The following is a 12,312-nucleotide window of genomic DNA, read 5'->3' as shown; positions in this document are numbered from 1 at the left end:
ATCAATTTTTGGTATATTATTTATTATGGGCCAGGACTTCGTCTGGAATTTCATCTTTCATCATTGTAACAACCCCAGAGATATATGTCCAGTTTTATCAATCTAATAGCAGGAGCTAGTATAATCTTTCTACCCTGTGGCATACTAGTTATGCATTACATGAAATGTAAACAGGTGTTACATTTCATATAAAAAGTGCTATGAACAAACAATTATAACAAATCTGATTAAGCAAGCATCTCTCTATTAGAGAACTCCTAAGGGAATTTAATATGCTGGGTGTTGTGAATTCAGAAGAGATAAGCAAACGTCATTTCCCCAAATCATTTAATCATAGAATTTTTTATGCTTCTCTTAGAGCATCTGGTGGGACTTGTGTTTTATGGAATACACTTTGGTCAGGTTTTGGTTGTATGAGAAGAAACACCCTGGCTTTAGAGCAAAAGGAACATGAGTTTGAATTTCAAGTACACTAATTGTTCTTCAGGCAAATTGCTTAATCCTATTAGCCTAATGGGCTTCATCTGTAAATTAAAGGCATAATATATTAGTTTGTTGATCCATGGATCAAGAAGTATTGATCCATGGATCAATATTTAATATATTGATCCGTTACTTAATATCATTGTAGGCAATAGCTTCTAGTTCAGTGATTACCATAGGGATTCAATGATAGGTGTGTGCCTATCATCCAATAAAAACAGTTGTTTTTCTAAGCGTAATTTTTAAAACGTGTTTACTTCTTTTATTTTTGGCTGTGTTGGGTTTTCACTGCTGTCCACAGGCTTTCCCTAGTTGTGGCGAGCTGGGGCTACTCTCTAGTTGCTCAGCAGTTGTGGCACGTGTTTAGTTGCCCCATGGCCTGTGGGGTTTTCCTGGACTAGAAACTGAACCCATATACCCTGCATTGGCAGGCGAATTCTTAGCCACCGGACCACCAGGGAAGTCCCTTAACAGTTATTCGTGTCCTTATTATCATCATCCTACATCAGACTCCAAAACAGTGGTGAGCTATCTCCCAGATTGCAACCAGTTTTTCTCTGAATCAACGTGAAGTCAAATACAAAAGAAAGTTGTTGCCCAATCATGAATACTTGAATAACACATCTGATCTGGTCTCCTGTGTTAGAAGGATGTGTGTAGGAGTGGATCTAAATGTAAGTTTCCACAGCCAGTATCAATACTGAAATGTCATTCCATGTTTGGTAAAATTCACAAAGAACATTTCATGAGACTTTCAAATATGGCCCAGGAACCAGTTCTCTTCTGAGAAAAGTATAGGGCCAGGACCAGAAACATTTAATCTCTATGAGCAAGCCTTTGGGAGTCTTTCCTTTGACATGAATTACTAGCATTAATTGGCTAGTAAGTCATTGTGGTTGCACATTAAAGTCACAGCTAAACCCTCTTGGAACTGTGATGTGTTTTCCACCCTAAAAATGTCAACATGGTGGGTGAGCTGTCATAGAGAACAGCAAGGAAGCAATTGTGATATGATATCTGATACCCGTGTGGTTGGAGTTGCTCAGTCCTGGATTCAACACTATAATCTTGAACATGTTGATTTGGAGCAGTATGCATGATTAGGTGGCTTAATTGCATGTTGCACAGGAAGCTGTGACCTTTCCAGTCCCATCCTGGATGTGGTATTGTGCTCTGGGGAGGAAGAGAAGACAATGTGTGTAGGGATGCTTGACAATAGCAGTGTTCATTCATGTAATTACTTGTGTGTGTTCAGTACCTTAAAAAGCCACATGGACAAGGCCTTAGATACTGGTGGCCATCCACTGTTTAAAGACAGTTTTATAAAAGTCAAGTCACCTTGGATAAAGACCCAGCAGTATCACTAGTACATTGTAAATGTTGGAATTACAGCATCGGTATGGACAATTCTCTAATTTTTCACCAGTTTGGAAAAACAATACAACATTAAAAATTAAAGGCCATGATATTGGTTTTTTTCCCCCCCTTGGTACTCCAAGGCATGCAGGATTTTAGTCCCCCAACCAGGAATCACATGCCTCCTGCAGTAGAAGCGCAGAGACTGAACCACTGGACCACTAGGAAAGTGCAATGCCGTGATATTCTTGTCTGTCGATCCATTAGCTAAAAACAGTAAAGCCAAATAATGTCATAACCAGTGTGGCGGTGGTGGTGGTTTAGTCACTTCAGCCATATCTGACTCTTTGTGACCCCATGGATTGTAGCCCACGAGGCTCCTCTGTCCATGGGATTTTCCAGGCAAGAATACTGCAGTGGATTGCCATAACCAGTCTATATGGCATCAAAAATTGATGCTGAAATACAAATCCTGTCATTTGCAAGATATTTCACAGTAAATATCTTTCACAGTAAAAACTGCTTTTTAAGTTCATTAAGTGAAAGAGGAGAGTGAAAAAGTTGGCTTAAAGCTCAACATTCAGAAAATGAAGATCATGGCATCTGGTCCCATCACTTCATGGGAAATAGATGGAGAAACAGTGGAAATAGTGTCAGACTTTATTTTTTGGGGCTCCAGAATCACTGCAGATGGTGACTGCAGCCATGAAATTAAAGACGCTTACTCCTTGGAAGAAAAGTTATGACCAACCTAGATAGCATATTCAAAAGCAGAGACATTACTTTGCCGACTAAGGTCCATCTAGTCAAGGCTATGGTTTTTCCAGTGGTCATGTATGGATGTGAGAGTTGGACTGTGAAGAAGGCTGAGTGCCAAAGAATTGATACTTTTGAACTGTGGTGTTGGAGAAGACTCTTGAGAGTCCCTTGGACTGCAAGGAGATCCAACCAGTCCATTCTGAAGGAGATCAACCCTGGGATTTCTTTGGAAGGAATGATGCCAAAGCCGAAACTCCAGTACTTTGGCCACCTCATGGGAAGAGTTGACTCATTGGAAAAGACTCTGATGCTGGGAGGGATTGGGGGCAGGAGGAGAAGGGGACGACAGAGGATGAAATGGCTGGATGGCATCACTGACTCGATGGCCGTGAGTCTGAGTGAACTTCAGGAGTTGGTGATGGATGGGGAGGCCTGGCATGCTGCAATTCATGGGGTCGCAAAGAGTCGGACAGGACTGAGCGACTGAAATGAACTGAACTGAACTGAACTGAAGTCGATTACAATATGAGAGAAAGCAGTATGAGAGAAAACAAAGCTATATTCTTTTCCCAACTTTACAGCTGAAACATAGAAGCAAGAATGGTAAAGGACTTAAACAAATAAAGTTGGGACTTAAATCCAAGCCTCTAGGGTCTAAATCCATAGTTTCCTCCTGCTCGCACATTCTTTAGAGGTATTCTAGAGAATACCTATTCTACATAAATGCATTCTTGGGGCTGTTATCAACCCTGAGGACCAGACTCAGCATTTTCAAATAGCATTTGAAATCAATTCTGCCAGGAAGTTGTAGTGTTTGTCAACAGTATGTGTAGCCAAAATTCCCAAGAATGAACTAAAATGCTTGGCATCTTTTGTCAAAAGTTATGTAAGGCTGGACCTGCATGCACAGAGTGGAATGTCCCAGAAAGGAAGCAATTGCCCAGACAACCCAGTTTTGAATCATCTTCACCTGCAGTGTCCTTATAATTGAGGCAATAGTATATCCAGAACCTGAATTGTGGGTATAATTGACCTGATCATCTCCATGGCTTTATTTGTGAATGTAGTTGCACATAAAACTACCAGGCACTGACGGTCTCTGCCGTAAACCATGAATTACCTCCAAAACAGCATCCTCTGGATCCTTAGCCACCACTCTGTAAATTACTGTGTTGGGGGCCATGTCTTCTAGGATATAAATCTCAGTAACTGCCAAAAAATGTAAAATAGATGTGCTTGAATGAGTGTCACCATTATAAGCCCAGAAACTCCTCATTCAATCCTAGATCTTAGACAACACTGAATGCATTATGCTTACTCTGTACAGATGTTGGTATAGGATGATTCCCATTCATCATTGTCATCATGATGGTAGACACCATTTATCTGCCTGTCATGTATCAGGTATAGAGTTGATACATTTAGACAATAGTGACATTGAACATTTCCTGAGTGCTTTTAATTGCTAAGCACTCCAAATCATTGGTAACTAGTATTTCTATTTTACTGAGGATTAGAAAGAGAAACTAACTCAAGATTACACAGTTAATTACGTTACTAGTGTCTGATTATTAATGCCTGTCCTTTTCTGCAGCCATGTATTATTACTTTTGTTATCATAATTCTCACTATCACTCTTAGACCCATGATGCTATGAGAGGGCATGGCATCAACATACATATGTCCACAGGGTCCTTCCTTCCCCAAGAGAAGAGCTCTGTACCTTGGTCTCCCTGAGCAAGGGATCCCGTGAAGATGGGTAGTTCATTCACATCTTGAGTCTGCATTAAAATGGTTTGTGATGCTGTTGCCTGTCTGTCATCTTTGGCATAGATTACCAGGGAGTACAGAGCCACCATCTCAAAGTCCAGCTTGGGTACTCCAGTGGTGAATAATATTTTTTAGAATGCAGAATCATGGAGTGAATGACTGGCATCCTAAGGATGTAGACAGAATGTTTTATATTGATAATCTTCAATATGAATCAGCATTTTTTTAAAAGACAGAAAAAAGTCACGTATTTAAAAAGTGGAAGCAAGGTGATCTGATTTCTTAAAAAACCTGCATGAACAGAGAATTCACATATGTAGTATTAAATGGTTTACCCTTCATCCAGCCTGCTTTCCCATGTTATTCTTTCTAATAACAAAGTTGATCATATCCCTTCTCTAATTTGTCATGGTTTATCCTACAGTTCAGTTAAGTTGCTCAGTTGTGTCCAACCCATGGACTGCAGCACACCTGGCTTCCCTCTCCATCACCAACTCCTGGAGCTTGCTCAAACTCATGTCCATCAAGTCGATGATGCCGTCCAACCATCTCATCCTCTGTCATCTCCTTCTCCTTCCACCTTCAATCTTTGCCAGCATCAGGGTGTTTTCCAATGAGTCTGTTCTTCACATCAGGTGGCCAAAGTACTGGAGTTTCAGCTTCAACATCATTCCTTCCAATGAACACCCAGGACTGATCTCCTTTAGGATGGACTGGTTGGATCTCCTTGCAGTCCAAGGGACTCTCAAGAGTCTTCTCCAACACCAGTTTAAAAGCATCAATTCTTCAGCGTTCAGCTTTCTTTACAGTCCAACTCTCACAACCATACATGACTACTGGAAAAACCAATAGACAGACCTTAGTCAGCAAAGTAATGTCTCTGCTTTTTAATATGCTAAGCACTTTACAAATAGCTTATTCTGTCCTTGCTGTGAGTGCTATTATTGGGTGCATCCTACACATGCAGAAACTGAGGCTTGTAGAGGTTAAACAGATTGGCCACATTTTCACAGAGAGAAATACAGACCCCATCTGATCTCACACTCATCTTCCTATTCTTAACCATTAGCCCAAGCTGCCTAGCACCTCAAAATGGATGAAAAATGAGCATGAGTCTTTTTTCATCCCCCATTCAGTCACCCTGAGCCTCCTATTGTATTTTCCATGGTTGTTTCATGCTGGTTTTTGAACCGCTCTCTTTAGGGATTCCCTAAAGTTGAAAAACAAGAAAATTGAATTCAAATCCATGTTCACGAAGAAATGGCCCCAAGACTTCAGCCACGACCCTTCAGGTCTCTAACTTGTATTTCTTCACCCTCATATAAAAGCCTTGTATGTTCTGTTGTTCATGTCCTTTCCATTTCTGGCAAGGTGTGAGTTGGTTGGGTAATTCTTGTTTCTAAAGCTTTTCTTGTTGGTAAAGTTACAGGGGAAAAAGGGTTTTATTGGGTAGCAAAACTCACTGGAAAGGCTGGCCACATGTCTTTGGACATTCTGTGTTAAGCCATGAACCCCTTGCCCATGATGGTGATGGGTTCTAAGGCAATACTAATAGCTTAGTGTACTGAGCACTTTCTCTGTACCAACTGCAAATATTTAATTTGAATCATTTAACCCTGAAGAAAAAGTGTTATTGGTACTATTAGTATGACCGATGAAATAACTGAGGCTTAGATAGGTCACCAAGCAAAGAATAGAGGCAAGATGTGAACTCGGGTTTTTTACACCAAAGTCTGTACTCTTTAACCACGCTGCTATGCTTCCAGTGGGTCTGCCTTCCCAGTAAGCAAATAATCAACCCTCAGAAGAAAGGATCATCATACTATCCTGGCAGCCTCATGCTGACAAGTTCAGTTCAGTTCAATCGCTCAGTCGTGTCCGACTCTTTGCGACCCCATGAATCGCAGCACGCCAGGCCTCCCTGTCCATCACCATCTCCCGGAGTTCACTCAGACTCGCGTCCATCGAATCAGTGATGCCATCCAGCCATTTCATCCTCTGTCATCCCCTTCTCCTCCTGCCTCCAATCCCTCCCAGCATCAGAGTCTTTTCCAATGAGTCAACTCTTTGCATGAGGTGGCCACAGTACTGGAGTTTCAGCTTTAGCATCATTCCTTCCAAAGAAATCCCAGGGTTGATCTCCTTCAGAATGGACTGGTTGGATCTCCTTGCAGTCCAAGGGACTCTCAAGAGTCGTCTCCAACACCACAGTTCTAAAGCATCAATTCTTCGGTGCTCAGCTTTCTTCACAGTCCAACTCTCACATCCATACATGACCACTGGAAAAACCATAGCCTTGACTAGATGGACCTCAGTCAGCAAAGTAATGTCTCTGCTTTTGAATATGCTATCTAGGTTGGTCATAACTTTTCTTCCAAGGAGTAAGCGTCTTTTAATTTCATGGCTGCAATCACCATCTGCAGTGATTTTGGAGTCCCCAAAATAAAGTCTGACACTGTTTCCACTGTTTCCCCATCTATTTCCCATGAAGTGATGGGACCGGATGCCATGATCTTCATTTTCTGAATGTTGAGCTTTAGGCCAACTTTTTCACTCTCCTCTTTAACTTTCATCAAGAGGCTTTTGAGTTCCTCTTCGCTTTCTGCCATAAGGGTGGTGTCATCTGCATATCTGAGGTTAATATTTCTCCCGGCAATCTTGATTCCAGCTTGTGTTTCTTCCAGTCCAGCGTTTCTCAGGATGTACTCTGCATAGAAGTTAAATAAGCAGGGTGACAATATACAGCCTTGATGTACTCCTTTTCCTATTTGGAACCAGTCTGTTGTTCCATGTCCAGTTCTAACTGTTACTTCCTCACCTGCATACAGATTTCTCAAGAGGCAGGTCAGGTGGTCTGGTATTCCCATCTCTCAGAATTTTCCACAGTTTATTGTGATCCACAAAGTCAAAGGCTTTGCCATAGTCAATAAAGCAGAAATAGATGTTTTTCTGGAGCTCTCTTACTTTTTCCATGACCCAGCAGATGTTGGCAATTTGATCTCTGGTTCCTCTGCCTTTTCTAAAACCAGCTTGAACAAGGGCTAACATTTATTGAGCACTTTTAATGCTCTTAGCTTCTTACAGAATTTAAACATCCGAAGAAGATAATATCATTATCCCCATTTCACAGAAGAGGCAACTGAAGTTTGGACTATGTAATACAACTAGGAAAGTCATGCTTCTGAAAGAGGCATGACTTGGACCTGACCCTTGCCAGTGTACCCCAGAGCTCTTGTACTGACCAACTCCACCTGTGGCAGTAACACCTGAATGTTTTCCTCCCACTTCCATGAGATGTCACTCCTCTCCTGAACACTTATCACAGGCTGGACACTTCATCTTGTCAGTTCTCACAGTTATTCCATGGAGCAAATGCTATTAATATCCTTATTCTACCAAAGAGGAAACTGAGGCTCTGAAGTTAGATGACCAAGGTAAAATGGCTAGGAAGAGCTAAGATATAAAGATATAAAGCCAGATGTAAAGTCTTTCTGACTCTAAAACCTGTTTTCTTTTCCTCACACCAAGATGCTTCCTGATAAGTTAGTACTTATATCCTGATCTGAAGATGCATAGGATTTTCAAGCTGCAACTAAGCACAGCCTTGTTCTCAAGGACTCTCTTAACCAAGAAACATAGCCTTCGGCTCAGGCTGGCCCTCATGGGATGGTGCCCTTTGCCTTGGAAGCCCCATGGAGGCATCAGCTGTGTCCTTACTCCTTAGCTCCTTCCACAGTGTTAGGCTCTTTAACAAATACTTGTTGAATTTTTTAAAATGCAAATGGTATTCTTTACATGTCACAATGGAAGAAGACAGGAAGATGGTTTAAGTGTTCCTCTGGTTGATTACTCCTGTCCAGAGAACAGAAAGTACACGCACAAAGGCTAACTTGAATTCCTTTTGCCATCCTGCCTGTGTGACCCCACTTAGATTACTCAATGACAGGTAGCAATTTGAAGATTACATAACTGGAGAACACCTTGTCTCACTTCATTGATGTATCTATATAGTCAGATCACTTCAAGATTTGCTATTGTTTCTTCAGGAGACGAGTTTGGCACTGGATTTTTTTTTCCCTCTCTCTTTTGGTTTGACTGCCTGCCCGGTTACCCGTCCCAAGCTCAGTCTTTTGCAAACCAAACAAGTATATATTCTGTAAGAAAGGAAGTTCAACAAAGGATAATGATTTGCTTAACCTGTAAAAGAACAGTATATGCCTTCTTATACAGTGATACTGTCAAGACAGATATTAACTCATTTAGCTGTGTCTTTCTCTGTAGATTTACTTCCATGCTATGAAACTGTTTCATGATTGAAATGTTTTTAAAGCTATCTAGAGCTGGTCTATGACATAATTATGATAATATGACCACCTTTCTTATAGCTTTTTATTCTCTGTAATTTAATTACACTACTGTTGAATGTTGAATTATATTTATTTTAGTAACATCTCCAGTGTGTAAATTGCTCCTTATGGTCAAGCACTAAACAACATTTTGCATTTATTATCTCATACAATCGTCTTACCAACTCCTGAGTGAGGTGGTATTATTATTATTAATCTCTTTGTACAGAATAGAAAAACTGCCGAAAAGTCAAGTAACTTCCCCAAGGTCATATTGCTATTAACTGGAGGTACTGCAACGCAAACCTAGCATTCTCCGATCACAAAACCTATGCCGAGAACAGCTATGGTTCCTCTGATGTCGTGCCCTTTTCCTCGAGTTCTTTGGGAGGAATGTTAACGCCTTAACAGAGCTTCCTCCTTGCTTTCTCAGTTTGGATTTCTATGTCAGCAGCTCTTTGTGTCAACCTCTGTCTAGCCTGGATCACCATTATAAAAGCATAACTAATACTGATACAGAACTGACTGACTACCAAGCACTGTTCAAGCACTTAATGGATTTAATACTGCCCATGAGGCAGCTGTGTTCTTATCCATATTTTATAGATGACAAAAATCAGAACAGACAAGTTAAAACATCTGCTCAGAGTGATACAAACCCAGGATTTGAACACGTGCAGTTTGGCTCCACAGTCTGCAGTCTTACCCTATCTCATCCTGCCTTTCCTGATTTACCACAGCTGCCCATTTAGCCATGTCTTCCCCCTAGTGGTTTTCTGGCTGTGGTGGTAGAGAACCTGCTTGCCAATGCAGAAAACATGAAGAGATGCAGGTTCAGTCCCTGTGTCTGGAAGAGCCCTTGAAGATGGGCATGACAACCCACTCTAGTGTTCTTGCCTAGAGAATCCCATGGACTGAGAAGCCTGGTAGGCTATAGTCCATAGGGTCACACAGAGTTGGACACGACTGAAGTGACTTAGCCCAGCACTTTCTCTATTGGTTTCAGAATCTCTTAAAGCCTGGAGCCAATACAGATTCCCCTACATAAGGCTGTTTGGAAAGGAAACACACCTTGCTGTTTAGGGCTTTATTATCCCCAGCCCAGCAAACAGCATGTGCTACATGCTTTCCTATCGGCTCTCAAGTCCTATGGGAGCAATGCAGGGAGAGGGCCGGGCAGGTGAATGTTGTGTGTGCAATGCGTTTGCATCATATTTGAGGAATCTTGAGCTTATTTTATAGTCCTGTAAGTCTGCATGAACTTTGCCCCAGAGGGGGATATTGGCTTTATTATGCTGGGTGGTAAGTAAGACTTGATAAGACAACTCATACACCCTGCAGGATCTAGCCCCCTACCCCCACCTCCTTTAAAATCTACTCTCTCTCTCCACTGCCCCTTCAGCTCCTGCCACTTGAGCCACCTCCCAGGCCCTTCTCTTCACTGTATTCTTTCTTGCCACAGAGCCTTTGCACATGCTATTCTCTCTACCTGGAGTCCTCTCTCTCTCTCTCTCTCTCTCTCTCTCTCTCTCTCTCTCTGTCTCTCTCTGTCTCTCTCTCTGTCTCTCTCTTTTTCTCTCTCTCTCTCTCCATCTATTTAGAAGATTGCTTCTCATGCTTCCTCAGGGAAGCCTGACTCAGTCAAATGTCCCATTTAAGTGCTCTCACAGACCTGTGGGCCTGCCCTCCATGACTCCTATTATACTCGCCATGTTACACGTGTGTGAGTATTGACTTAAATAGTATCTCTCTACAAACCAGTAAACACCATGAAGGCAAGGACCATATTCCATAAGAGCCCCACTGCCTTGCCCTGTGTCTGAGGAGGTCCTCAACAGGTAACCGTGAGATAAATGCATCTTGATGCCCACAAGGATTTTTAGAGCATCTGACACATACTGGGATCCCAAGGAATAGGTGCTAGGTTAATAAGATACAGTGGAAGGTAAGAACGGAAATGGTGATGGTTTCCTTTTAGAACTCTTGTGGTACCAAGTGACGATAGTTTGCCTATGTACTTACTTCCCACTGATATGTAAGTCTGCAAGACAGCGCAAATGCGTGGATAGTGACTGGATCGCCAGTCAGAGAAGTGTGGGGTGAGACAGACGGTGATTATGACAACCCACGTGTGTTCAGAAGCATTTTCGGGAAGAGGGCTGGCATTTTTGATGGCAAAATTTGGAAAGGCTAGAACACCTTAGAGAAGAAACAAAATTGGACTTTTTCTTATAGGGATTTCTGCAGTGCTCCCCAACTTCTTTCATATTTTAAAACCACAAAGGAAAAAAAATGTGTATAGCTCCCTTTTTTATGAAAAGTCCTAAAATCAGCTTTTCATTCCAATCTCTTATGTTGAAAAGGATATCTCTTTTTATTTTGGTGTTAGTTCTAGAAGGTCTTGTAGGTCTTCATAGAACCAGTTAACTTCAGCTTCTTTGGCATTAGTGGTTGGGGCATAGACTTGGATTACTGTGATGTTGAATGGTTTGCCTTGGAAATGAACAGAGATCATTGTGTCATTTTTGAGACTGCACCCAAGTAATGCATTTTGGACTCTTGCTGACTATGAGGACTACCCATTTCTTCTAAGGGATTCTTGCCCATGTAGTAGATCTAATGGTCATCTGAATTAAATTTACCCATTCCCATTCATTTTAGTTCACTGATTCCTACAATGTCAATGTTCACTCTTGCCATCTCCTGCTTGATTCATGGACCTAATGTTCCAGGTTCCTATGCGATATTGCTCTTTACAGCATCCATCAGACTTTACTTTCATCACCAGACACATCTGCAACTGAGCATCATTTCCACTTTGGCCCAGCCACTTCATTCTTTATGGAGCTTTTTAGTAATTGCCCTCTGCTCTTCCCCAGTAGCATATTGGTTAGGTAGCATATCAGTTAGATAGACATGGTAGGATCATTAAGAGCCATGAAGTATCTGAGAACTTAACCCTAGGTTCCCATATGACAACTTAAATCTGCCATAGTTTCACAAATGCTGGCAGAGGACTCAAGATTCCTATGTCAGGGACTGTGATGGTTAATGTAATGTGTCAACTTGACTGGGCCATAAGGTGCCCAACATTTGACCAAACATTAATCCGGATGTGTCTGAGTGAGATGAACATTTGAATTAAGGCTCTTGAATTAGGGCATAATCCAATGGACTGTATTGTGTGCTCCCCAAATTCGTATGGTGTAACTCCAATGTGACTATGTCTGGATACAGGATCTTTAGGATGTAATTAAGGTTAGTGAGGTCATGAGGGTGGGGGCCCATATCCAATAGGACCATGGCCTTATCAGAAGAGGAAGAGATCGCTCTCTCTCTTTCTGATGCATGAGGCCAGGAAGACAGCCTTCCCTAGGACCTGACCATGCTGATACCCTGATCTCAGATTTGCAGTCTCCAGAACTGTAAGAAAATCAATGACTGTCATTGAAGCCACCCACTCTTTGGTACTTTGAGGTGGCAGCCTGAGCTGACTAATACAGAGACGTAGGCCTTTGCTATTGATGGTACAACAAGCATTAGGCACTTAATGTTCGCATCAATTTCCTTTGCTCCTGAAGTCCCAGGGGACAGCAAA

General features: G+C 41.8%; 1 protein-coding gene across 1 annotated transcript in view; it reads left to right on the top strand.

Annotated features, from left to right (window-relative positions):
* The window catches only part of C19H3orf49 (chromosome 19 C3orf49 homolog), a 48,407-nt gene that overhangs the window by 4,088 nt on the left and 32,007 nt on the right, over positions 1 to 12,312 (top strand).

The sequence above is a fragment of the Ovis aries genome, chromosome 19 (genome assembly GCF_016772045.2).
Source record: "Ovis aries strain OAR_USU_Benz2616 breed Rambouillet chromosome 19, ARS-UI_Ramb_v3.0, whole genome shotgun sequence".
In the NCBI taxonomy this organism is placed as follows: Eukaryota; Metazoa; Chordata; class Mammalia; order Artiodactyla; family Bovidae; genus Ovis; species Ovis aries.
The sequence above is the reverse complement of the archived record's forward strand: the minus strand, read 5'-3'. Positions and strand labels throughout refer to the sequence as shown.